Consider the following 27648-nt stretch of genomic DNA (forward strand, 5'->3'; position numbering starts at 1 on the left):
CACAGGTAGGTAAAGTCTGACGAATCCGCCCTCTGGGTTGTGGTTAGTGTCTGGGTTGTGGTTATATCCCTTTGTTGCCATGGGAATCTTGTGTGTTGTAATGGAAACGTCATAGAGGACAGGTAAAAGTTGGACAGGGTGAGTGTAATTTGTTTTCCTTTAGTTTTTCTAACATCAGGGGCTGTTTTAAATCGTTTGGAGAACACATCAGTTTAGTTTGATTTTAGTGGCCCACTTAAAAAATATTGAACTTTTATTTCATGAATAACTTCCTTGACTCAGTCACAATTAGCGTTAGGGTTGATTTTCACTGCATAATATGGGGAAGTATCATCAAAATAAAGAAATGTACAAAAGTTGAGCCTGAATCAGGGTTAAAAACATAATTCTTAAATTACAGCTAAGATTTGTGAGCAGATTTTTTTGTTGCTGAAATAAAATAAAAACGAATTTTCTTTCAAAACCAAGAAACAGAAAATATTTGAGTCCTTCTGGGAATTTACAAGTTCTTTTATTGTTTGTTTATTGTTTTAATGCTTTGTTGTATTTACAGCATGTTTAACACAATTTAAAAGGAGAAAATTGAAAAATATCATGTTTTACATTCAGTTCTCTTCTGGTAAACATATTCCTGTAAAGAAATGCAAAATATGCAAAAAAACACATTTTATTTATCACTAAATATTAATAATCTGTACCAAATAATCCAGGATTGCTAGAATAACTGTACAAAATAAACTTGTTTCTATTTTTTGTCACTTTTTTTAAAAAGACCAAAATAACTTTCCTCATTCATTCATTCATTCATTCGCTCCCTTCAGCTGTCAATCCCCAAGACCACGCCCACTACGGAAATCAGGAGGTTGTCCGTTGTCTTTCACGTGATTAGTTCGGCGCGGTGGAGTTGACGGCTGGATGGTCGTAGACCAGACCTGGGCATTTTACGGCCCGCGGGCCACATCCGGCCCTTTGGTTGACTTTGACCGGCCCGCGTAAGGTTAATTGGAAATTACAAAATAAATGTATTTTCTCATTTTACCTCATGCATGGGCTAAGGCTGCATTGCTTTTATTTTGAAGTTGTTTTTTACGTGCACAATGACGCAATACGTATAGCAACAAGTGCCCGCGGTTGACATGGTGATTGTAGCCTGAGAAATGTCCGCTCATGCAAAAAAAAAAAAAAAAAAGAAAGATGCCGAATGCAGGATTTTCAACAAAAATTGGACTGCTAAGTATTTTTTTTACTGAAGTCGGAGGTAAAGCCGTGTGTTTGGTTTGCGGGGAGGAGATTGCCGTGTTTAAGGACTACAATTTTAGTCGGCATTACGACAAGAAACACTCGGAAAAATACAAGAACTTGTCTGATGCTGAGAGCTGAGAGGGCACGGACATCCGAAGCTTTGCTTGCAAAGTTGCAAAAGCAGCAAGGCTGTTTTACTAAGCTTCACACATCCAGGGATGCAGCAGCCAGGACCAGCTTTATGATATCCCACAAAATAGCTAAAAACAGAAAGCCGTTTTCGGAGGGAGAGTTTGTCAAAGAGTGCATGGTGGACTCTGCCGCACTAATATTCCCTGAAAAAAAAGGCGCATTTGAGCAAATCCCGCTGTCCAGGCGAACCGTGACCAGGAGGATCGAGGACATTGCGGGGAACCTGGAGCTTCAGCTGCAACGTGAAGTGGCAAGTTGTGACTTTTTCTCATTAGACGGGAGCTGTGATGTCCGCGACACAGCCCAGCTGCTCGTATTTGTCCGGGGATAACGGACTTCAAGCTCACAGAGGAGCGGGCAGCAATGCGGTGGATGAAAGGGACAACGACAGGGAGTGATCTTTTTACAGAGGTAAATGCGTGCACGGACACTCTGGGATTGAAATGGGAGAGACTGTCAGGTGTCACAACAGACGGTTGTCCAAATCTTAAGCCGGGCTTAAGCCGGGCGTACACTGTGCGACTTTTTCACTCGCAGCGTTCAGCTTCAGCTCAAACTGTACGACTTCCTCGCAGAGCAAATCTCACGAGTCATGTGCTCACACTGCACGACCCAGTTCTCGCATGCGACCTGACTGCTCACACTGTACGTCTGGTAGCAACACGTCGGCCCTAAAAATGTGCTAAAAATAGCAGTTTTTACTCAACACGTCAGAGTTTTTTGTCTTGTCTTGCCTGTTGTCCTTCGGGAGTGCTGCAGGAGGACACACAGGGATTTATGGGGGTTGGATGAGGAAAACGAAATAAAGAAAGTGAATCTGTGTTTTGTGATCAGTTTAATTTGACATGAACACGACAAACACGCTTTCTTGACAATCTTTGAGTAAAAAAAACGTGTAGAAACAAAAACGAACAGCGTGTGTTATTAGGGAAATAGCGAGCGACCGGCCGGCGTTGATGCAGGATTGCGCGCGCATGCGCCGTGAGCGGTTCTGATGCTTTTTGGATCGTAGCTGCTCGCAGCTGCTCGCAGCGCCGCTTCAACACTGCGATACCCTCACGAGGGACGAGCGAAATATTAAACACACCAGAAGTCCCTGCGACCTCACGACTGCTGATCGGCAGCTGGTCACGTGGTGTTAATCGCCTCTCGTAACCCCCTGTACACTACACGACCGCTCGGCGCAAAACTCGCCCCGATGTCGTGGCTTCTCGCACGACTGGAAAATCGGCTCAAAAAAGTGAAAAAGTCGCACAGTGTACGTCCGGCTTTACATGGAAAAATGTCGGACTTTTGAAACGCATGCAAGATAAAGTGACAGAAATCGATGCAGATCAAAAATAGGTGTTTTTGCATTGAATTATACACCAACATGTGTTGTGCAAGTCAGTGCTAAAAATCAACCATGTTACTGATGTTGTTACTAAAATAATAAACTTCATCAGGGCGCGGGCGATGGATCACAGACAGTTTGTGGCTCTTTTGGAGGACTCCACACAGCTGTCAGCTGGCTCAGCCTGGGGAAAGTGCTGAAGAGGGTTTGGGACTTGAAAGCAGAGATTCAGGATCTCTGCTGGATTTCTACTCTTCTCTTAAGGAGGACTTTCCAAACCTGAGGAGACATGCTCAGAAGATGTTGGTTCTCTTCGGCTCTACCTACATTTGTGAACAAACATTTTCAATGATGAAGTTTACAAAATCCAGGTATAGATCCTCTCTCACTGATGATCATTTGTCAGCTGTGCTTCGCTTCTCCACCTCAGACATTCAACCTGACTTTGATGCACTCGTTAAAGCCCAGCAGAGACTAGATTTCTCTCACTGAATAAGAAAAAAATCACTTAAAAACACAAAATAAGGTGTTTGGACCACAAATGTAGGCAACTAGCAGTGAACTGGGACACTTTTTTTAAACCTCTTTCTCAAGATCACAGTTCAGTGATTTTATTTTACAGACAATACTGCGTGTCTGTAGAATGCTAAGAACCTCTTTCCAACAATATTTGAAACTCAGAATGTGTTTTGGAGTGAATGTGACTGAAACTGTTAACTAATATAAGTCACAAATGTTTAACAAAAACCAAATGTGCACACTTTGTTTACCATTGCCTTGGGAAATTTGAATAAATCACATTTTTGTAAGACAACCTCACTTTTTCCTTTTTGCTCATTTATAACATATAGTCTACTCTTACCAGCTTGAAGAAACAATGGTATTTACTGCTTTTTATAAAGAAATACCATTAATATTATGCATAATTGACTTCAGCCTTTTGGCCTGCGGCCCTCCACAATATTTTCTATTTCTCATGTGGCCCCATGGAAAAAATAATTGCCCACCCCTGTCGTAGACTGAACCAACCGGTCCTAACCGGACCAGGAAACCGGAGGAGAGAGAGATCCCGACAGGTTGTTTGCGTGTTTCTGTTCAAACTCTCTTCTGTTGTCTGGGTTACTGTCTCTAGGCACTAGGCTGTTGTTACCTTCGCTATTGTTATTATTGTTGTTATTATCGGACATAAAAGTTGCGCAACGCCGGTTTGGAGCGTGTTCTAGAATCTGGATGAAGCGCAACTTCTGCGCTGGTGTTCTGAGAACCTAAACTCAGGCGGAGGCTTTTGTGACTCCACGCGTTGGACTGTTGCGTGAAGCGTTGCCAGATGTTGTGCAGGATTAAGTCACCCAGGCTGAGTCGTGCACTGAGAGGAGCTTTAGGGGGTTTGGGCGCAAGCAGCGCATCTGTGATCGTGTTTTTCGTGTGTGTGAGGAGACAGAGCTGGGTTTGTGTAGGGAGTGTCCCCCGGCCGCAGCTGTGGCTGTAAACTTGTGTCTGGCTGGAGTGTAAACACCGGAGAGCTGCAGCAGGGCTGTCTCTGCTGCTGCTGCAGCTCCTGCTGACCCTTTAAACCTGCAGACCCCACAGGGACACCGCTGTTTGTGCAGTTGCATTAAAGCAGTTTCATTTCAATAAAATCTCTCAGAACTGAGTCACGTTTATAGTTTTTTAATGAAAAGAAAGTCTAAAATAATTAATTAAATAATTTACCAGCACATGGAAAGCTTTTAAAGTTGCTGTTTGTGGCATCCAGAGTTAAACAACACCGTAATGTGTAATATAACCAATCAAATTAATAATAGATTCATTTAAGCCACAAGTAAGGACTCGCCTCGTCGGTGATGACAATCACAAGCCCTACAGGAAGTCTAAGTCTCCTCCCTTTCCGGTCGGCTCACGGGTCCCCGGAAGAATGAAAACATGAATGCAAGTCAACGGGACTAAAAACGCTGTTTGCTAATCCGCTTTGCCTTACGCCCTGGATCATGGACGTAATTTTCACTTTGGAAAAGGGGGGGACACGGGGTGGGGGGTATCTTTACAGTATGCTCTAATAGGAAACAGGCTTCGACACAAACAGTTGTTTTCTGCTTGGTCCTAGAGCTCAACCAGTGTCAATTTCATATAGCGTAATATTGTTTTTGGATGGTAAAAAAGTGCAGGGGTCAAAACTTGACTTTGGAAAAAGTGTGGGGGACATGTCCCCCCTGTCCCCCCCCAAAATTACGTCCATGCCCTGGATCACACATATGCTGTACTTAAATGTAAGGGAAGAGTAATTATGGGTGTTTTCGACCACGCCAGTCACGTACTTTGAGAATTTATTAGCTTGTTAAAGTCCGTAATTGGCATGATTACAAACAAGACATTGGTACCGTAAATCCTCTAATACAGGCCCGGGCCTGTATTTGACTCAAGCTCCAGGCCTTTATTGGAAGGAGGGCCAGTATTAGAGGCAGGCCTCTATTTCTATTTGAGCAAAATGAACTAATGGTTCGCTGGAGTTTTTGACAATTAAAATTGCGCCCACATTTTCAAAGTTAAACACATTTCTTTTAACAACGGTAGTTTCTGCTTCAGCCATCTCCCCCCTCCCCCTGCTTCAGCCCTCTCCCCCCTCCCCCTGCTTCAGCCATCTCCCCCCTCCCCCTGCTTCAGCCATCTCCCCCCTCCCCCTGCTTCAGCCCTCTCCCCCCCTCCCCCTGCTTCAGCCCTCTCCCCCCCTCCCCCTGCTTCAGCCCTCTCCCCTCTCCCCGCTTCAGCCCTCTCCCCCTCCCCCTGCTTCAGCCCTCTCCCCCCTCCCCCTGCTTCAGCCATCTCCCCCTTCCCCTTGCTTCAGCCCTCTCCCCCCCTCCCCCTGCTTCAGCCCTCTCCCCTCTCCCCGCTTCAGCCCTCTCCCCCTCCCCCTGCTTCAGCCATCTCCCCCCTCCCCCTGCTTCAGCCCTCTCCCCCCCTCCCCCTGCTTCAGCCCTCTCCCCCCCTCCCCCTGCTTCAGCCCTCTCCCCTCTCCCCGCTTCAGCCCTCTCCCCCTCCCCCTGCTTCAGCCCTCTCCCCCCTCCCCCTGCTTCAGCCATCTCCCCCTTCCCCCTGCTTCAGCCCTCTCCCCACTCCCCCTGCTTCAGCCATCTCCCCCGTCCCCCTGCTTCAGCCCTCTCCCCCTTCCCCCTGCTTCAGCCCTCTCCCCCCTCCCCCTGCTTCAGCCCTCTCCCCCCTTCCCCCTGCTTCAGCCCTCTCCCCCCTCCCCCTGCTTCAGCCCTCTCCCCCTTCCCCCTGCTTCAGCCATCTCCCCCCTCCCCCTGCTTCAGCCATCTCCCCCGTCCCCCTGCTTCAGCCCTCTCCCCCTTCCCCCTGCTTCAGCCCTCTCCCCCCTCCCCCTGCTTCAGCCCTCTCCCCCCTCCCCTTGCTTCAGCCCTCTCCCCCCTCCCCCTGCTTCAGCCCTCTCCCCCCTCCCCCTGCTTCAGCCCTCTCCCCCTCCCCCTGCTTCAGCCATCTCCCCCCTCCCCCTGCTTCAGCCCTCTCCCCCTCCCCCTGCTTCAGCCATCTCCCCCCTCCCCCTGCTTCAGCCCTCTCCCCCTCCCCCTGCTTCAGCCATCTCCCCCCTCCCCCTGCTTCAGCCCTCTCCCCCCTCCCCCTGCTTCAGCCCTCTCCCCCCTCCCCCTGCTTCAGCCATCTCCCCCCTCCCCCTGCTTCAGCCCTCTCCCCCCTCCCCCTGCTTCAGCCCTCTCCCCCCTCCCCCTGCTTCAGCCCTCTCCCCCCTCCCCCTGCTTCAGCCCTCTCCCCCCTCCCCCTGCTTCAGCCCTCTCCCCCTCCCCCTGCTTCAGCCATCTCCCCCCTCCCCCTGCTTCAGCCCTCTCCCCCCTCCCCCTGCTTCAGCCATCTCCCCCCTCCCCCTGCTTTAGCCCCCTCCCCCTGCTTCAGCCCTCTCCCCCCTCCCCCTGCGCAGCGGCCGCAAACTCACTGATGCGCCTGCAGCCTCTCGGAGTTCCTGCTGCTCTAAACATTAAAATAATTATTTCATTTTCTGTTCCTCACTTCTGATGACCTTCAATGGTGTCTGTTTGTTGCAACCAGCAGGTACAAAAACTAACTTGTTTTTATTTGACTATTTTTCTGTCCTGCCTGTTTATTATCTTCCTGCATCTCCTCTCAATCCTAAAGAGAAACTGCTACCTGGGTTCATATATATTCACCTCATGAGTTACCTTTGAACTGCAGTTCTAAAAGATCTACCGACCACTAAAACAGCGGAGTGCTCGCTGCTTGCCGGCCGCATCAGTGATCTGTGCATCGGAGGACAAGGTGATGTGCCCCGCTCCACAGCAGCGAAACGCATCAGGCGCAAATAAAAGACAGAAAACATTAAAGGAAATGAACCGACATGAACGATCGCGTGTCAGTACCTACGGTCTGGCACAGCGCGTTGCCCCCCCCCACCCCCACCCCCACCCCCACCCCCACCCCGAGCGCAGGAGCTTGTCACCTGCTGACAGCAGGCTGCTGTTGTTTCCGAGGACTGCATCTTGCTGGTCATTATCACGTGACAGCGACTAGTCGACGACAGGCATAAAAAGTCACTATAGTGAAGTTGACTAGTTCATACAACCCCTACTGCTGCTCTCCAGAGTGTTCTGCAGCATAATCAGCACGTTCTCTTTGAACTTGATAGTGTAATGACCTGACTGGGGTTGTAAGCCAGGTGCATTCTGGGTATTGTGTTATATGTGTTTCCTATCGTTCTGCTAGTTCCTATGTGTTGATTAGCGTGTTGTGTGAGTGTTATGTAAGCCACAGGGAAGGTGATGTGTGTTCTGTGGAGCGGGTTGAATTAGCATGGTTAACTGACACCGTGACTCTGTGTGGTAGGAGCGTGATAGAGGATCGTGTCTGTAGCGTTACTAAGTGTTGAAGAAAAAGCCTAATAAAGGTCTGCGTGAACCTCTACTGCCTCCTGCTGGTTGATTTGGGAACTATAACCCTGCCGCTGGGATGCTCATACTTGCTTGTTACCACATTCCACCCGGCCACAATAACAGACCGGCCATTATTTACCTCCACTGACTCCGACACCGGCCAAAATTGGAGACCCGGCCTTTAATTAAATGCCGGCCTGTATTAGAGGATTTACGGTATGTTGCATATGTGACGTCACCACATAATCTCCTCTCCCCTAGCCTAGCTGCTACTCACCACATGGCCAGATTTATTGTGGTTCTTTCTTCCTGAAAGAAGGATTTGAAGTTTGCTGAACCTACGGCCATTTTCTCAGTTTTCTCTGTGTCTGGTTCGATGATGTCACTTTGGTGATGCAAATTTGTAGTCCTGGCTTTGTTTTCACACAAAACCTAAAATAACGTTTCCCTTAGTTCAAAAACAAGCATTTTCTTGGTATGAAAATGTGTCTTTAAAATTCACAAACATCATGTGTGAAATCCACGGCAAAAAACGAGCAGAATTATAAAACAGCGTTTTAGCCCCGTTGACTTGCATTCATTTTTTCGTTCTTCTGGGGACCCGTGGTCCAGAAGTAGATGGGCGTGATTTAGGCTCTCTATTGCTGGAGACAAACTACGCAGGCGCACAGTTAAGCTTGGTTTATGCTTGACGCATTCACTTTCCGCGCGGTGATGCGGCTCGCGGATGGAACGCGCTTCACAACTCGCAGCTTTTATGGTTCGTGCGGCTCGTCTCTGCGGTGAGCCAATATTCTCCCAAACTGTAGGGGGCAGCATGGAGCTCTACGGCATGCATCAAACACTACACCATAGTAGAAGTAGAAATCACTGTTTACAACATGGCATTCCAGCATTTTTAACAGCATCCTCGTCTTTTCCGACAGTGCGAGCTATTTCTCTCCAAGAATTATTAACAACATGTTGATCACGGTGATCTCTGAGAGCTGAATCATACAAATGTCTGTATTTACCAACCTCTGCCGTGCCGGTCCGCCATGTTTTTCCACGTCCGACCGTCCGCGTGGTTAGAAATTTTCCGAGGTGCGCGTTGCGGAAATCATGGGCCGTGCGGAGACGCGGTGGAGGGGCGTGGTTGTTAAAATGACGCAACTTTTCTGCGCGGAGCCGTGCGGACCTCGCGGACGCGTCAAGCATAAACCAACCTTTAGGGTGGGGGATGGGGGGATATGCCCCCCCCCAGATTCAGATCGACCCCGATCCGTCCCCCCCCCCAAGGCCAGAAAGAAAACAAAATCAGAGGTTAATCGCTTGAAGCTCCTTTTTCCAATTACATTGAATGCAGCATGGCGTAAACAAACACCGACTCCAGAGGCACCAAGTGGTTGCTGCTAGGATGCAGGATGAAGTGAAAAAGACGAGCAACGATGACTGCGTATTTAAAAAAGACCAACAGTGTAAGTAGGCGGGACCGATCTGTCTGTTTATGCGTGTTGGTTCTAGTTTCAGTACGTTGTTGTCGGTGTTGGGACTTACTCGTTATAAGCGCCAAAGCCTCATTGCTGACTTTAACAAGTCTCACCTACAAACATGATCCCTCATGAAGTTACTACTTTACACCAGAAGATAGTGGAGGTGTGGAACCTTCAGGCCGAGCAAAGTTTGGGAGTTTTTAGAGTTTTAAAATCGCCTCCCGCCGAGAGGCTCCCAGTCGGGGAGAGGAGGAGATGTGTGCAACATGAAGAGCGCAAATATTAGATAAAACGTATAATTGCCAGCAGGTCTGGTCCTTGTTGACTGATCACTTTGTCTGGTAATGACTGACTCTGATTATGAAGCAGAATATTGACTCTGATGAAGAAATTCACTCATCCAGCCAGGAAGATGGACGCTGCTGCAGCATCAGACAGCTGGTGCTGCATGAGAGGTGTGTGGAGTTTACAAGCTCCAAACGTTGGGTTTGATGTTGGTTTCACCTTCTCTGGGACGTGATGGATGTAGAAACGATGGTAAAACACCGCTAACGTGACAGACGTAGCAACAATGTAAAAAAAAAAAAAAGCCGTAAAAAAGAGGCAGATGCCGATGCGTTAGATATGGAAGTCAAAGTGTGCCACATAATCATAAAAAAAGTAAAATATAAAATTTCAAAAGAGCTTTATATATATATATATATATATATACAGTGGGGCAAAAAAGTATTTAGTCAGCCACCGATTGTGCAAGTTCTCCCACTTAAAATGATGACAGAGGTCAGTTATTTACATCATAGGTACACTTGAACTGTGAGAGACAGAATGTGAAAAAAAATCCATGAATTCACATGGCAGGATTTTTAAAGAATTTATTTGTAAATCAGGGTGGAAAATAAGTATTTGGTCAATAACAAAAAATCATCTCAATACTTTGTAACATAACCTTTGTTGGCAATAACAGAGGTCAAACGATTACTATAGGTCTTTACCAGGTTTGCACACACAGTAGCTGGTATTTTGGCCCATTCCTCCATGCAGATCTTCTCGAGAGCAGTGATGTTTTGGGGCTGTCGCCGAGCAACACGGACTTTCAACTAGGGCTGTCGCAATAATCACAAGAACAATATATCGCGATATTAAGAAACCCACCGCGCTGCATGACGTGCCACCGCAATTACCGCACTTGATTAAATCTCGCGACAGCGCATGCTGAGAGGTAAAGTCCGCGCTGATCGAGGAGATAGTAGGGCACTTGTTTTTATTTCTGTTAGATGTTGCAGCCAAATTTGCATTTCAAAGTTAAACCTCCTGAATGTTGTTTTTAAGTTCAGTCAGAGAATGCCGTTACTGCCCTTTGATCTGCATTCAATAAAGTGTTAAAAATGGCCATGTATTTTTTTCTAACGTTTTTTAAATGTGTAAGCACAATGTTTCAAAGGAAATATTGCCATGAGTTTAGTAATTAACAAACAAATTTGCTAAGTACATAAATAAAAACGGGGTGCAATAATATCGCATATCGCAATATTGAGCTGCCCTGACTCACCGCAGGGGGAATTCCTCAATCGCGACAGCCCTACTTTCAACTCCCTCCACAGATTTTCTATGGGGTTGAGGTCTGGAGACTGGCTAGGCCACTCCAGGACTTTCAAATGCTTCTTACGGAGCCACTCCTTTGTTGCCCGGGCGGTGTGTTTGGGATCATTGTCGTGTTGGAAGACCCAGCCACGTTTCATCTTCAAAGCTCTCACTGATGGAAGGAGGTTTTGGCTCAGAATCTCACGATACATGGCCCCATTCATTCTGTCCTTAACACGGATCAGTCGTCCTGTCCCCTTAGCAGGAAAACAGCCCCAAAGCATGATGTTCCCACCCCCATGCTTCACAGTAGGTATGGTGTTCTTGGGATGCAACTCAGTATTCTTCTGCCTCCAAACACGACGAGTTGAGTTTATACCAAAAAGTTCTACTTTGGTTTCATCTGACCACATGACATTCTCCCAATCCTCTGCTGTATCATCCATGTGCTCTCTGGCAAACTTCAGACGGGCCTGGACATGCACTGGCTTCAGCAGCGGAACACGTCTGGCACTGCAGGATTTGATTCCCTGCCGTTGTAGTGTGTTACTGATGGTGACCTTTGTTAATGTGGTCCCAGCTCTCTGCAGGTCATTCACCAGGTCCCCCGTGTGGTTCTGGGATTCTTGCTCACCGTTCTCATGATCATTTTGACCCCACGGGATGAGATCTTGCGTGGAGCCCCAGATCGAGGGAGATTATCAGTGGTCTTGTATGTCTTCCATTTTCTGATAATTGCTCCCACAGTTGATTTTTTCACACCAAGCTGCTTGCCTATTGTAGATTCACTCTTCCCAGTCTGGTGCAGGTCTACAATTCTTTTCCTGGTGTCCTTCGAAAGCTCTTTGGTCTTGGCCATAGTGGAGTTTGGAGTCTGACTGTTTGAGGCTGTGGACAGGTGTCTTTTATACAGATAATGAGTTCAAACAGGTGCCATTAATACAGGTAACGAGTGGAGGACAGAACAGCTTCTTAAAGAAGACCTTACAGGTCGGTGAGAGCCAGAGATTTTCCTTGTTTGAAGTGACCAAATACTTATTTTCCACCCTGATTTACAAATAAATTCTTTAAAAATCCTGCCATGTGAATTCATGGATTTTTTTTCACATTCTGTCTCTCACAGTTGAAGTGTACCTATGATGAAAATTACTGACCTCTGTCATCATTTTAAGTGGGAGAACTTGCACAATCGGTGGCTGACTAAATACTTTTTTGCCCCACAGTATATATAAATGAAAACATTCCAATTATAATGACAATTTCTAAATAACGTAAAAATACGAAGGAATATCTGTTGGTCAGGCTGAAAAGTTTGGAAACCACTGCTCTAAGTGATAAGTGAATTTTGTTTTTTAAATATATTTATGTGCAGTTTTTTAGGGCTTTTATGTTTTCTGTAAAGATTGGTATGCTGAAAATCAGTTAATGTTTAAATGAAACATGTTTTGCATAAAGCACGAGGTTTCTGTTAATACTTTATTGGGAGAATAAAAAATGACTGACTTGGATAGTGTTGATCAGGCAGAGCTTTGTTGCCAGCGCTCCATTGCACAATGGCTTCAAACACGTATATAATAGTGTTAGTTTTTTCGTAAGGCATTGGATGAAATTACACAAACTGACTGAGCTCTAGTTAAGGCTCTTTCAATAGTGTGTGTGTATGTGTACGTGTGTGTGTGTGTGTGTGTGTGTGTGTGTGTGTGTTTGGGGAGGGTACATTGGAACTTTGGCCCCCCAGTTTGAAAATCCTACCTAAGCCCCTGAAACTACCATAATAAGTCTAGTAAGTGCTCCCTACCATGAAACACCTAAGAGTGCTAACACCACATGTAATGTATTTATCTACTTATGAAATTACTGTTTGACTCAGGTTTGGTGTGATGTAGAATCTTCTGGTGCTGATCCGTAACTGGCAACAGCCAAAAAACTCACGGAACGGGAGTGAGAGAGTGATATTTTTGCTTAAATATGGACTGCAGTACCCACATTTGACCACAGGCTGTCAGTGTTACAAATTGCAACTTTAAGGAATATAAACTGGAGACCTCTTTGCAGTGTTGAATGTGAATCGTTCATACTGTACATGTTCAAGAATATTATTTCATGCTGTTCGGTGCATAAAAACAATATTTCTGCAGTATTAATTAAGTAATTAAACACAGTTTAATCCTAAGATCATTGAACCCATGAAACACTAAAGTTTTAATCTTCAGGTTTGTTTTTAATTTTGGCACCAGGTAGGAATTAGCTGCTCACATGACAATGTAATAATTAAGTTGTGTCTGCCTGAACACTGTGAGGTTTGTGATGGTCATTCCAGAACTTTTTGTTTTTCTGTGACTAAACATGTAAATCGCTTTTCCGTTACTTGTCTGGTGATCATGCCAGTCAGGAATGTGCAACAGGTTTTGGCCGCCGCACTGACAGATGATGGAGAGTCAGATATTTAATCTTCTGAACATACACTGCTTTTCTATTTTTACTTGGTTTGTTTTTGTTTTGCTATTAGCTGCTAATCCAGATCCAGAATCCTCTTCCTGCATGTTTTGGATATAAATGATTCAGCACACCTGATTCAAATGACCTATCGACCTCTTCAGCTTGTTATCTTCTGAAGGGTCTGGTTGCCCACACAGACAGCCTTGAAGCAGGAAATAACACGATAAAAGTATTAAAATGTTGTTCGTCGTGTAACTGCTGTTAGAAGATCCGTTTAGGGAGGAATTTTAGGGAGAGACCAATGAAAAACTTATTAAAAACTTTTTTATTGTTTATTTTCAGTCATAATTAAGGTTTCCTCTGCACAAGTTTTATAGCCCCTTATTGTTGAAATTATGGCGATACGATACGATACGTATCATGATACAGGGCAGACGATACAATATATCACATTATATTGCCACATCAATATTTTCTTACTTCCCTACCTTTCACCAATATTTTGCTTGTATTTCTGTCAATTTTCACGTTGAACAGTTTTGGGGAAATAAAAAAAATCAATATTAGATTGTACATCATTATGTAGACAAAATTCATAATAATGTGGAAATACTTTCTCTTAAGTTAATTTTGAAATGTTGTGGTGTTTTTCTGAGCTGCTCAGCTATTTCAACACAAAAACATCAAAATGCAGACTTTGTTTTAGTCTTTCATCCTGTTTTTCTCACTTCTTTAGGGCTTATGGTTTTCCCTCAAATGTCCTCAGAAGGTAGAGTCGACACCCAAAACTTTCATGGACTTCAAATATTTTAGTTCAAACCATCCACCTTATAACTGAGAGCAAAGGCTGCTGTTAAATTTCAACATCTCTTACAGGAAACATAAAGATTCACACGTGTGATCGTCATATTTAAGACACGGGTTACCATGGTTACCATAATGAGCCACTTTTAGCAGCTTTAACATTTCTAATTCTGGTTTTCTTTGCGCTTCTTAAACTTTTTTTACATTAAAGCATAGATTTTTCTGGTTTAGATGACTACAAGGTTCATGTCGGAATTTTGGACAATAGCTGCTTTGGCACGCTTCAGAACTTTTAACAGTTATTTATTATAAATCAGGTGTGCTGGAGCAGAAAAACATCTAAACCACGTGGAAAGTTTGTCCTGAGGTCATCTGTAAAGAGCAAGAAATGCAGCAGGTGTGACAAGAAAATAAAAACATGTTCGTCACTGTCAAGCTTCTTTCCTTTTTTGAAGGGTCACTAGGCAGCTTTGGTTTGCTTGTGTGTTTTTTAAAGTGACTTTCACAAAAACAGTTTCCGCCTCCCCCACGCTGTGCGCTCGTGTTTTCAAAGCAGCTGACCACATAGTAAAGTTCTGCTTACGTTGACTCTTGTTTGACAGCTCTTTCGGGCGGAGAGTCTTTTTGTTTCTTTGAATAAAGTTTTTTTTTGTTTCCGCCATGATGAGCACGAAGCAATTAATGCCAACTTTCTCTAGCTCGTCTGTTCTGAGCATACATGTCATGTTCTGAATTTGAAAATAAGGGAAGTTTTCCAGCTGCGGTACTGCAGCGTCCCTCCGGTCATAATACAGGAAATTTCCAGGAAAATATGGACAGATAGCGGGAAATTGGTAAAACATGCGAGTTTCCCGGCCAGAACGGGAGACTTGACAGTAGAGCTGGGCGATAGCCATAAAAAATATCGATATAAGTTCAGACAAGAAACGAGATGATTTGGTAACGTTTATATCGATATAAATATACAATCGGTGTATATCTGGTGTTAGCAGACACAGCTACCGCTAGCTTGCACCGTCTCTAAGCAGTCATTTTGTGTATTCACGTGTCTGTTGGATCAGGAAACCTCTGGGACAGTGTTGTGCCCTAAACTCTGCATCTGGCTTTGTGGTTTGTGTTTTAGTGAGCTTTTTCACCCTGACTCTCATCCCAACGCAGTTTATTCTGCTTGTGTGGGGAGACGAGCCAAACCCCTCCCCCCTTGTAATCAGGAAACATGTACGGAAAGCTGCGGTGGCCAAAATACCTTAAACATATTGTAACAGAAGAGTTGATGTTAGGGATTAATGTTTTATTTAAAAAGTTGTTCCGGTTTTTGCCATTTAGTTATGCCAGGAAAAGCCCTGTTACGAGCGATTCTGTTGAAAAGGTTGGTATGGAGTGGGTTACTGCCGACAGTAGCCCAAAATAAAGTCCTGTAAAAGCGTGACTAGAGAGTCATTACAATATGATCACTGGTATGAGTCAATACTGTGAGATTACGGCCACATTTAATAACTTTAATAAAAAAAATTTGATCTGCTGATAAATGTATGTATTACAGTTTCACAAGACAGCTTGAAGGGAGTTAATCTGTAAATATTTAACAGGAGGAAGACGTTTGAGATACACTCACCTAAAGGAGTATTAGGAACCATACTAATGTGGTGTTTGACCCTCTTTTGCCTTCAGAACTGCCTTAATTCTACGTGGCATTAATTCAACAAGGTGCTGAAAGCATTCTTTAGAAATGTTGGGCCACATTGATAGGATAGCATCTTGCAGTTGATGGAGATTTGTGGGATGCACATCCAGGTCACGAAGCTCGGGTTGAGATCTGGTGACTCTGGGGGCCGTTGTAGTACAGCAAACTCATTGTCATGTTCAAGAAACCAATTAGAAATGATTGGAGATTTATGACATGGTGCATTATCCTGCTGGAAGCAGCCATCAGAGGATGGGTACAAGGTGATCATGAGTGGGATGGACATGGTCAGAATCAATGCTCAGGTAGCTCAAGGTATTTAAACCATGCCCAATTGGCACTAAGGGGCCTAAAGTGTGCTAAGAAAACATCCCCCACACCATGACACCTCCACCACCAGCCTGCACAGTGGTAACAAGGCATGATGGATCCATGTTCTCATTCGGTTTAAGCCAAATTCTGACTCTACCATTTGAATGTCTCGACAGAAATCCAGACTCATCAGACCAGGCAACATTTTTCCAGTCTTCAACTGTCCAATTTTGGTGAGCTCATGTAAATTGTAGCCTATTCTTCCTGTTTGTAGTGGAGATGACTGATACCTGGTGGGGTCTTCTGCTGTTGTAGCCCATCCGCCTCAAGGTTGTGCGTGTTGTGGCTTCACAAAGGCTTTGCTGCATTCCTCGGTTGTAACGAGTGGTTATTTCAGCCAAAGTTGCTCTTCTATCAGCTTGAATCAGTCGGCCCATTCTCCTCGGACCTCTAGCATCAAGAAGGCATTTTCGCCCACAGGACTGCTGCATACTGGATGTTTTTCCCTTTTCCCACCATTCTTTGTAAACCCTAGAAATGGTTGTGCGTGAAAATCCCAGTAACTGAGCAGATTGTGAAATACTCAGACCGGCCTGTCTGGCTCCAACAACCATGCCACGCTCAAAATAGCTTAAATCACCTTTCTTTCCATTTTGACCTTCAGTTTGGAGTTCAGGAGATGGTCTTGACCTGGATCACACCCCTAAATGCATTGAAGTAGGGCTGCACGATATTAGGAAAACCTGTGATATTCGATAACAGTGCTTAATATTGCGAAATCGATATTACGATAAATGAACAAATACTAAAGTATGCATTGTTGATGTCGTCTGGCGTGTGACGTCTGCTCTGGGTTCAAATCAAACAAAAACTAATGCATGAATTCCATTACAAAATAACATTTTTATTGCAAAAACATGCAGCTGCACCTGCTACTGTATTAGCAGCTGCACCTGCTACTGTATTAGCAGCTGCACCTGCTACTGTATTAGCGGCTGCACCTGCTACTGTATTAGCGGCTGCACCTGCTACTGTATTAGCAGCTGCACCTGCTACTGTATTAGCAGCTGCACCTGCTACTGTATTAGCAGCTGTACCTGCTACTGTATTAGCGGCTGCACCTGCTACTGTATTAGCAGCTGTACCTGCTACTGTATTAGCGGCTGCACCTGCTACTGTATTAGCAGCTGCACCTGCTACTGTATTAGCAGCTGCACCTGCTACTGTATTAGCAGCTGTACCTGCTACTGTATTAGCAGCTGCACCGGCTACTGTATTAGCAGCTGCACCTGCTACTGTATTAGCAGCTGTACCGGCTACTGTATTAGCAGCTGCACCTGCTACTGTATTAGCAGCTGTACCTGCTACTGTATTAGTAGCTGTACCTGCTACTGTATTAGCAGCTGCACCTGCTACTGTATTAGCAGCTGTACCTGCTACTGTATTAGCAGGTACAGCTGCTACTGTATTAGCAGCTGCACCTGCTACTTTATTAGCAGCTGCACTTGCTACTGTATTAGCAGGTACAGCTGCTACTGTATTAGCAGCTGTACCTGCTACTGTATTAGCAGCTGTACCGGCTACTTTATTAGCAGCTGCACTTGCTACTGTATTAGCAGGTACAGCTGCTACTGTATTAGCAGCTGTACCTGCTACTGTATTAGCAGCTGTACCGGCAACTGTATTAGCAGCTGCACCTGCTACTGTATTAGCAGCTGTACCTGCTACTGTATTAGCAGCTTCACCCGCTACTGTATTAGCAGCTGTACCTGCTACTGTATTAGCAGGTACAGCTGCTACTGTATTAGCAGCTACACCTGCTACTGTATTAGCAGCTGTACCTGCTACTGTATTAGCAGCTGTACCGGCTACTTTATTAGCAGCTGCACTTGCTACTGTATTAGCAGGTACAGCTGCTACTGTATTAGCAGCTTTACCTGCTACTGTATTAGCAGCTTTACCTGCTACTGTATTAGCAGCTGTACCTGCTACTGTATTAGCAGGTACAGCTGCTACTGTATTAGCAGCTTTACCTGCTACTGTATTAGCAGCTTTACCTGCTACTGTATTAGCAGCTTTACCTGCTACTGTATTAGCGGCTGCACCTGCTACTGTATTAGCAGCTGCACCTGCTACTGTATTAGCAGCTTTACCTGCTACTGTATTAGCAGCTTTACCTGCTACTGTATTAGCGGCTGCACCTGCTACTGTATTAGCAGCTGTACCTGCTACTGTATTAGCAGCTGCACCTGCTACTGTATTAGCGGCTGCACCTGCTACTGTATTAGCAGCTTTACCTGCTACTGTATTAGCAGCTGTACCTGCTACTGTATTAGCAGCTTTACCTGCTACTGTATTAGCAGCTGTACCTGCTACTGTATTAGCAGGTACAGCTGCTACTGTATTAGCAGCTTTACCTGCTACTGTATTAGCAGCTTTACCTGCTACTGTATTAGCAGCTTTACCTGCTACTGTATTAGCGGCTGCACCTGCTACTGTATTAGCAGCTGCACCTGCTACTGTATTAGCAGCTTTACCTGCTACTGTATTAGCAGCTTTACCTGCTACTGTATTAGCGGCTGCACCTGCTACTGTATTAGCAGCTGTACCTGCTACTGTATTAGCAGCTGCACCTGCTACTGTATTAGCGGCTGCACCTGCTACTGTATTAGCAGCTGTACCTGCTACTGTATTAGCAGCTGCACCTGCTACTGTATTAGCGGCTGCACCTGCTACTGTATTAGCAGCTGTACCTGCTACTGTATTAGCAGGTACAGCTGCTACTGTATTAGCAGGTACAGCTGCTACTGTATTAGCAGCTTTACCTGCTACTGTATTAGCAGCTGTACCGGCTACTGTATTAGCAGCTGTACCTGCTACTGTATTAGCAGCTGCACCTGCTACTGTATTAGCAGCTGTACCTGCTACTGTATTAGCAGCTGCACCTGCTACTGTATTAGCAGCTGCACCTGCTACTGTATTAGCAGGTACACCTGCTACTATATTAGCAGCCACACCTGCTACTGTATTAGCAGCTACACCTGCTACTGTATTAGCAGCCGCACCTGCTACTGTATTAGCAGCCGCACCTGCTACTGTATTAGCGGCTGCACCTGCTACTGTATTAGCGGCTGCACCTGCTACTGTATTAGCAGCCGCACCTGCTACTGTATTAGCAGCTGCACCTGCTACTGTATTAGCAGCCGCACCTGCTACTGTATTAGCAGCTGCACCTGCTACTGTATTAGCAGCCGCACCTGCTACTGTATTAGCAGCCGCACCTGCTACTGTATTAGCAGCCGCACCTGCTACTGTATTAGCAGCTGCACCTGCTACTGTATTAGCAGCCGAACCTGCTACTGTATTAGCAGCCGCACCTGCTACTGTATTAGCGGCTGCACCTGCTACTGTATTAGCAGCTACACCTGCTACTGTATTAGCAGCTACACCTGCTACTGTATTAGCAGCTGTACCGGCTACTGTATTAGCAGCTGCACCTGCTACTGTATTAGCAGCTGCGCCTGCTACTGTATTAGCAGCTGCACCTGCTACTGTATTAGCAGCTGCACCTGCTACTGCATTAGCAGCAACACCTGCTACTGTATTAGCAGCTGCACCTGCTACTGTATTAGCAGCTGCACCTGCTACTGTATTAGCAGCTGCACCTGCTACTGTATTAGCGGCTGCACCTGCTACTGCATTAGCAGCTGCACCCGCTACTGTATTAGCAGCTGCACCCGCTACTGTATTAGCAGCTGCACCTGCTACTGTATTAGCAGCTGCACCCGCTACTGTATTAGCAGCTGCACCTGCTACTGTATTAGCAGCTGCACCCGCTACTGTATTAGCAGCTGCACCCGCTACTGTATTAGCAGCTGTACCCGCTACTGTATTAGCAGCTGCACCCGCTACTGTATTAGCAGCCGCACCTGCTACTGTATTAGCAGCTACACCTGCTACTGTATTAGCAGCTAAACAACAAACTGCATGCATGCAGTTTCTCAGTGACTTTAAAACATCACCTCCACCATAAAACTTTTTCTGAAAGCTCCAAATACAGAAAAACATCCCTTACCAGGGCTTTTGGATAAATAAAAAAAATCAGAAAATACGTTTAAATGTTAAATTATAGTTAACATCACTTAAATGCAACAGCAAATTCTCTCATTGCTACTGAACATTTTCTCCACTTATGTGGTTATGATATAAGGCTGTTGCTGTAACTGGGAAGTGAACTGTGCTGGGCCAAACTAGGAGAATATTAAGATTTTCTGAGTGAAAGAGAAAAACAATTGTCTACCTTTCAGAAGAGGAACACGGTAAAAAAACTACATGGAAAATATGTGAAAACGTTTGTTTTTAACCCCAAATTAAACAAGTTTACCTAGATCTTAAAAAGCAGCTCAGATGATGAAACTGCATCTATGATTCTGTTAACAAGCTAACTAATTGAACTAGCTCCTCTAAGATAACCGGCTAGCAGAGCTTCTGACTGACAGTTTATGTGCAGCAGCAAATCAACTATCCTGATTAACAAGGTTGTAAAAGCTCATAAATGAAAAATCACTTTGATGTGTGGGGGAACTTTTCCAGGCCCTCTTTAGCAGGTTGGGACTGGGAGGAGAGTGCTGTAGCCTTTTAGCTGGAAGCTAACCGGAGCCTGGGGCTAACGGTGGGTTGGTTCACCGGCACGTGTCGGAGTCAGCCCGGTTATTATCAGCTGCTTAACGACACCGAGCGGACTCACGTTTGAAAGCAGCGCTGATTCCAGAAACATCAGCACAAAGTGCGTTCGTTAATCTGAGCCAGCATGACGAACAAGGGAACGGCGCCGCTACCTCAGTTTGGGTGTTGCTTTCCATCCTTAGGGTCTATGTAGGGGGCGGGCGTATTACGTGAACGGACCCATCTGATTGGCCGCATATCAGAAGGACTACATTTGATTGGTCAAATAATACTTCCGCGTAAAAAACAGAGCTGGTTTACAAAAAGTTGATGTATGACACGGATGGAAATGTTTGAACCAAACATTTATCGTTGTTTTTGACGTGCTTTCCGATGGGCCTATCGCACGTCCTGTTATCGCGATGACGATAATTTTTCGATATATTGTGCAGCCCTACATTGAAGCAACTGCCATGTGATTGGTTGACTAGATAATTGGATTAAGGAGAACTTGAACAGGTGTTCCTAATAATCCTTTAGGTGAGTGTTTGTATTGTATGTTGGAATTCAGCTAAAAGATGTAGAGGTATAAGTTTCGGTCCAGATCGCCCAGCCCTACCTGCCAGCTATGGTTCTGAGGTGTAGACATGCTCCGTCATAAAGCGTCACTTGCCTCCTGCGAAATACGTGACCTTGAGACTTCAGGTCACCGGCTCAGAGAGACTCGAGCTCAGAGACTATTTAGTCACCGTGTATAAAGGGTCATTTTACCAAACTAATGGCTCAAAAACATGATAGTTAGTGCACCTTACATCTGAGTAAAGTTTGGGTGTTTTTGCCTTTCTGACCTCATTAATAAGACAGTTTAGCTCAGTTCCTCTGAGTCTGGTCTAGTCTAACTCCTGTCGTTCAGCACAAGCTGGCAATGAGAGCATTTGCCCGTTTGTGGACAGTTTGTTGACGTTCTCACGCTAATGAACTCTAATGGGCTCTGTTGTGCTTTGGGACAAATAAGGTGGCAGAACCCTGCCACCCAGCAGGAATGTGTAAACATGTTGGCCGGGTCATCCCTTCGGCCCGTCGTGCAGCATCTTACTGTATGTCGCGTTGTTGTCTCCGTCCATGTATTTGTCTGTGTCTCGGCCGCCCGGTTACACACATTGTTTTAGGAGAGTAAGGTCTGAGTAAGGGGAAGTTTTTAAATGGCAGCTAAAGGAAGCTCAGGTTGGGTAAACTTTTTATTTACTTTTTGTTGCTGTAAACATAAACAAGAGGCAGCTTCAGAGGTTGAACTCAAACTTTTCAACAAGCATCTATAGAGAAGCTCTCAGCCTTAACTGATGCGATTTGAGGCTTGATGGGTCTTTCTGTGGACCCACTGAGTTCATAACCGTGAATTATCCATCCTCTTATGCTCGGTCGTGCCTTACATTGCTGGTAATAAACCCATTTTAGCTCCTTTGCGCTTTGCCAGGACCTCGTCCCAACATTGAACCCACTTTTGCTCCATAGCATCAGTTAACAAGTGGTTGGCAGTCGTGGAAGGCATTCCTGATTGGTCACATGTTCCTGGGTCGTAATTGTTTATTCAGATTCTTATTGCATCAAAGCAGTACAAAATAAATCTAATATCTACAGAAAGTGTGTGTTTTGTTGCTATTAAGTTTATGCTGGGTTTTATTTGTCTTCAGATATAAAAATGGTTTTGTGCTACGCATCTTAGATCTCATCAGGATTTGTCAAATTACATAAAAGTCTTGGTGTTTCATGCAGACAAATATGAAATCAATTATAATCTGGATCTAGAAAGCTGGTCGTTTCTGTTAACTAGATAACAGCATGTTACTGTATGTCGCGTTTTTGTCTCCGTCATGCTAACCCAACCCAACCCTAACCCTATTTCTAGTTTAAAATAAAATACAAAGCCATAAACAGTGGAGAAAGTTATTGTTGATTGCAATCAGACAGCATGAAGAATTGGTTTACTTCATTTTTTTTTCATTAAGCTCATTGATTCATTAGGTCACCTGACATATTCCCATCTTTGTATTTGTTAAAAATAAATAAATAAATAAAAAACCTCCATATGGGAGTTTTTGCTTACAGAATCACCCTTTTCATTATTTGATCACTTGTGCATAATTTGATTTGATTTGCAGCCAAAACCAGAAACTTTTTTAAACATTTGGAAAACAAACAAAAAGGTAAAAGATATATTAAGTAAGACATTTTAAAAACTGTGTGAAAAAAAGAACAAAATTCCATAACATTCAAGGGTTTACATGTGAAATGTTCAGTAAGTGTCCTTTAGAGCGTTAAGTGCTTCAAGATAAATCAGAATTGAGTAAAATTGGTATCGGCATATCAGAGTTGTACAATAATCAGAAATCTGTCACACCCTGTCCTGTCTTCCCGTTTGGTTCAGCCTCGTGTCTCGTTAATTGCTCCCACCTGCCTCTCGTTTTCCCAATCACTCGAGCTCCCAGCCCTCTTGTATTTAAGCCCCTTCTGTTCTGTGTCTTGTGTCGGTTCATTGTTTCAGTGTCCTGCGTGTTTCTTATTAAAGTTTATGATAAACGTCCTACCTGTCTGCCTGTCTTCCTCCCCGCGTCTGGATCCTCGCCTCACCTCCGCTCGCCTCGCCCACACGCCGTGACAGAATGAACCGACCTGTTGAAGGATCCAGTGGGGAGATTCTCCTGTGGGAGTACCTGCTCCGATGGCTCACCCCGAGCCACCAACCGGCTTCTCCAGCTCTGCCTCGCGGCAGACGACGGCACCGACCTGCACCCTCGGCTATCCTCTCCACCCTCCCGGAGCCTGATGAAAGATCGGACCGAGAGACGCACTCGGATCACTCCAGCTACGTGGGCACCTGTCTGGCTGTGTGCTCCCCTGGGATTGGTCCACGGCATGGGGAGAGATGCCGGGACTTCACCGCAGTCCTTTGTTCCGGGACGGAGCTGTGAGCTCGCCGCTGCCCCTGCTAGGCGCAGCAGCTTGGACCCGCCCCCGGCCAGACCAGCAGTTTAGTCTCCGGCCCAATCGGTGCCTCCGTCATCTGCAGGCGGAGAAGCATTGGCCGCAGCCCAGCTGACAGAGCTCGTCAGTCTCCAGGCGGAGCTTGGCCGGGTCTGCCAGCTCGTCAGCTTCCAGGAGTCGCGCCTGGACGCTCTGTCCTCCTCGGGCCGCCAGGAGAGGGTCTCGGTCCAGCCGGCGGCTCCCTCATCTCAGGACCAGAGGAGCGAGCCCGGGGTCCACCCAGCGGAGCTCGCCGGTCTCCGGGCTGAGCTGGCCCAGCTCCAACGGACCCTCAGCCTCAAGGAGTTTCAGCTGGACGGTCTTTCCTCCCTGCTCTCACAGTTTCCAGCACCACCAGTTCTGTCGCAGCCTGTTCCAGCGGTGGTCCCGGAGCTCGCACCGCATCCGGTCCAGCCTGTCCAGGCAGCCCCTCCCGCAGCAGCTCTGCCTCCGGCCCAGAAGTTGATGGTCCCAGCCCGGAAGCAGGCGGTCCCGGCCCGGAAGAAGACGGTTCCGGCCTAGAAGCAGACGGTTCTGGCCCAGAAGCAGATGGTTCTGGTCCAGAAGCAAACGGTTCAGAAGTCGATGGTGGTCGACGCCTCTTCCAGGTCCCCCTCCTCCCACCCTGCTCGTTTTCCCAATCACTCGAGCTCCCAGCCCTCTTGTATTTAAGCCCCTTCTGTTCTGTGTCTTGTGTCGGTTCATGGTTTCAGTGTCCTGCGTGTTTCTTATTAAAGTTTATGATAAACGTCCTACCTGTCTGCCTGTCTGCCTCCCCGCGTTTGGATCCTCGCCTCACCTCCGCTCGCCTCGCCCACACGCCGTGACAGAATCGGCCTTCAAACCATCACTAATAGATAATAGCTTTTAAATTCAAGCATGGCCACAGAACTCTCACCCATTTCAACAGCTGTCATTCCTAGGCCACGCTCTCCGTGTTGGGAACATGCATTGTGAGAGGAAACGAGAGAGTGATGAACACCAGTCACCATTTTCTACGTCCAAATGTCTGTTGTTGTCTGTGACTTTAATTGGTGTTTTTCTTTTAAGGACTCTGGTAATGTGTCCTGAAGCTGAAGTGGTAGCAACCGGCTGTTTCTCCTTCCTTTCTCCAAACCAGTTACCCTGCACAGGTCATACCAAAGACTTGGAAATGGGCCCCTGCTCAGCATGGGGACGGATTGGGGGGGTTAAACTATCAAATGGTTCCCTCTGGCTGCAGCTCACTGCTCCCCACGGGAAGGGGTCTAATGTGGAAAACAAATGTCACACACACCAGTGTGTGTGTGACAACTAGTGGGACTTTAACTTTGACTTGAACTTCTCTGACATTATTGAGCGGAGAACCTCTCACACCAGTGGTGTTCTGTTGCTAAATATGTGCGTGACAACCGATGGTCCAGTTGTTGGCTTCGGTCCAAGCCGTGGTATTGGCTGAGGTTTTTAGACAAATGCAAGAGGACCACTTCATTTTTTTCTCCACAATATATTTATACGAAGTTGTTGAGTCATGAAAAAAATGCTTTAAGATGGTTGTTTTGCAGATTTGTCATTTTAGCTTTAGCTAACTAAGTTTTTAACAAACGTCCTAAATGAAAAATAATAAAGACAAACAGCTTGTGATGCACGTTTAGAAGAATCTCAATAGGGATTTTATTCATGCACTGGTGTAGATTTCATATTGATTCAGAGGATTTATCGAAAGTATTCAGCCTACCATCGTTGGTACCTCTAGACCTTCTTGTTCGTTGTCGTCTGGACATTCGGCGAACAGCTGATTCGTGAGATTTCTTGCAGTCGAAGCTCACACTTCTGTTGCAAACAAGCAGCGGGAGATGTTGTGTTACAGTGGCCTTAAACATCAGCTCTTATAACTTTTTACTCGTAAAACTCCTTTGAGAAATCACATTTTCTTGTAATTTTATTTTAATTTAATTCAATTCAATTCAAGTTTATTCATATAGCTCCAAATCACAACAAGAGTCGTCTCAGAGGCACTTCAGAAACCCGAAAGAACCACTGAACCACGGCCTTCTTCTGCTGCCCGCTCTCTGCAACGGCAGCAGGTGTCAGCTCGGTCAGCTGGGACGGAACAAACTGACCTGACTCCAAACCAAATCACGACAAGATTCGTCTCAAGGCACTTCACACAGTAAACATTCCAGTCCAGGTCAGTTCATCAAGCCAATCAGTAAAAAGTTTCCTATATAAGGAACCCAGCAGGTTGCATCGAGTCACTGACTAGTGTCAGTGACTTAACATCAATCCTCATACTCAGCAAGCATTTGGCGACAGTGAAGAGGAAAACTCCCTTTTAACAGGAAGAAACCCCCAGAGAATCCTGGCTCAGTATAAGCAGCCATCCTCCACGACTCACTGGGGATGGAGAAGACAGAGCAGACACACACACACACACACACACACACACACACACACACACACACACACACACACACACCAAGTAATGTGTCTATAGTTATGATTTCTTAGTAAATATTCTATTTGGTGAGAGACAAACTTTATTGTATTTATCCTAGTGGATCTATAATTAAACGGGTAAACTAGTAGTAGTAGTAGTAGTAGTAGTTACTTTTTTTTTTACTTTGACTCCTTTTTATATGTCTTTGTTGACAATCTGTGGCACACGAGCGATGCATCTAATCCCACTCAGCATCTGAATAATTTATACTCAATCAGGACTGAGAGGTTGAAGCAGTCTTCTTGGCACATGCATTCTCAATGATTCATTTCACCAGCTATGCAAGGGGTCTGTTAATTGTTGTTTACTGCTCACTGTCCAACCACATGTTATTTTTATGCTGTTGAGATTACTCCCGACAGCGCTTAGAGTGCTTGGGAAATAAAGTCCATTAGGACGTCCTGGAGCTGTTCCTCTGTCAAGTGTAGTGAAACTTTTATTGCATGGAAACCATAAACACCCGCTCAGTTGAAGCATCAGTTTGGGAGAACAAAGTGCTTTACGAATCCACATGGTAGGAAAAATACCTATGATGCAATTATGAATTTACCTTTTACCCATTTCTTTTACCTTTTTGCGGTTTGCACAGCAAAGATAGAGAAAAAGATGGCATTTCATGGGTTGTTTCTTACACATAAAAACTGTAAAAATGAAAGTCTCGATAGTGCGGCGTCTTTGGAAAAAAGAGACACCATCTGAGAATTGCATCGCTGCCCTCCAGCTGATGGATTGATGACCCTTTTCTGACAACTCATGCTTCAGCGACTTCATCGGTGACATCAGACCTTCTGGGCATCACAACACTGTTGGTGTTAGGGTTGCACAATATATCGAAAAATTATCGTCATCGCGATAACAGGACGTACGATAGGCCCATCGCAAACACGGCAAAAACAGCGATAAATGTTTGCTTCAACATTTCCATCCGTGTCATTGATCAACTTTTTGTAAACCAGCTCTGTTTTTTACGCGGAAGTATTATTTGACCAATCAAATGTAGCCCTTCTGATATGCGGCCAATCAGATGGGTCCGTTTACGTAATACGCCCGCCCCCTACGTAGACCCTAAGGATGGAAAGCAACACCCAAACTGAGTTAGCGGCGCCGTTCCCTTGTTCGTCATGCTGGCTCAGATTAACGAACGCACTTTGTGCTGAGGTTTCTGGATTCAGCGCTGCTTTCAAACGTGAACGTGAGTCCGCTCGGTGTCGTTAAGCAGCTGATAATAACCGGGCTGACTCCGACACGTGCCGGTGAACCAACCCACCGTTAGCCCCAGGCTCCGGTTAGCTTCCAGCTAAAAGGCTACAGCACTCTCCTCCCAGTCCCACCCTGCTAAAGAGGGCCTGGAAAAGTTCCCCCACCCATCAAAGTGATTTTTCATTTATGAGCTTTTATAACCTTGTTAATCAGGATAGTTGATTTGCTGCTGCACATAAACTGTCAGTCAGAAGCTCTGCTAGCCGCTTATCTTAGAGGAGCTAGTTCAGTTTGTTAGCTTGTTATCAGAA

The 27648-nt window shown here is 45.6% G+C and overlaps 1 protein-coding gene across 1 annotated transcript in view; it reads left to right on the forward strand.

The window, feature by feature from the left end:
- Positions 1-3778: 3778 nt before the first annotated feature.
- Positions 3779-27648, forward strand: part of hdac4 (histone deacetylase 4) — a gene marked incomplete in the record, with an annotated part of 176098 nt that continues 152228 nt past the window's right edge. The window contains 1 exon segment of the mRNA XM_070543899.1: positions 3779-3843.

The sequence above is a fragment of the Nothobranchius furzeri genome, chromosome 14 (genome assembly GCF_043380555.1).
Source record: "Nothobranchius furzeri strain GRZ-AD chromosome 14, NfurGRZ-RIMD1, whole genome shotgun sequence".
Classification (NCBI taxonomy): Eukaryota; Metazoa; Chordata; class Actinopteri; order Cyprinodontiformes; family Nothobranchiidae; genus Nothobranchius; species Nothobranchius furzeri.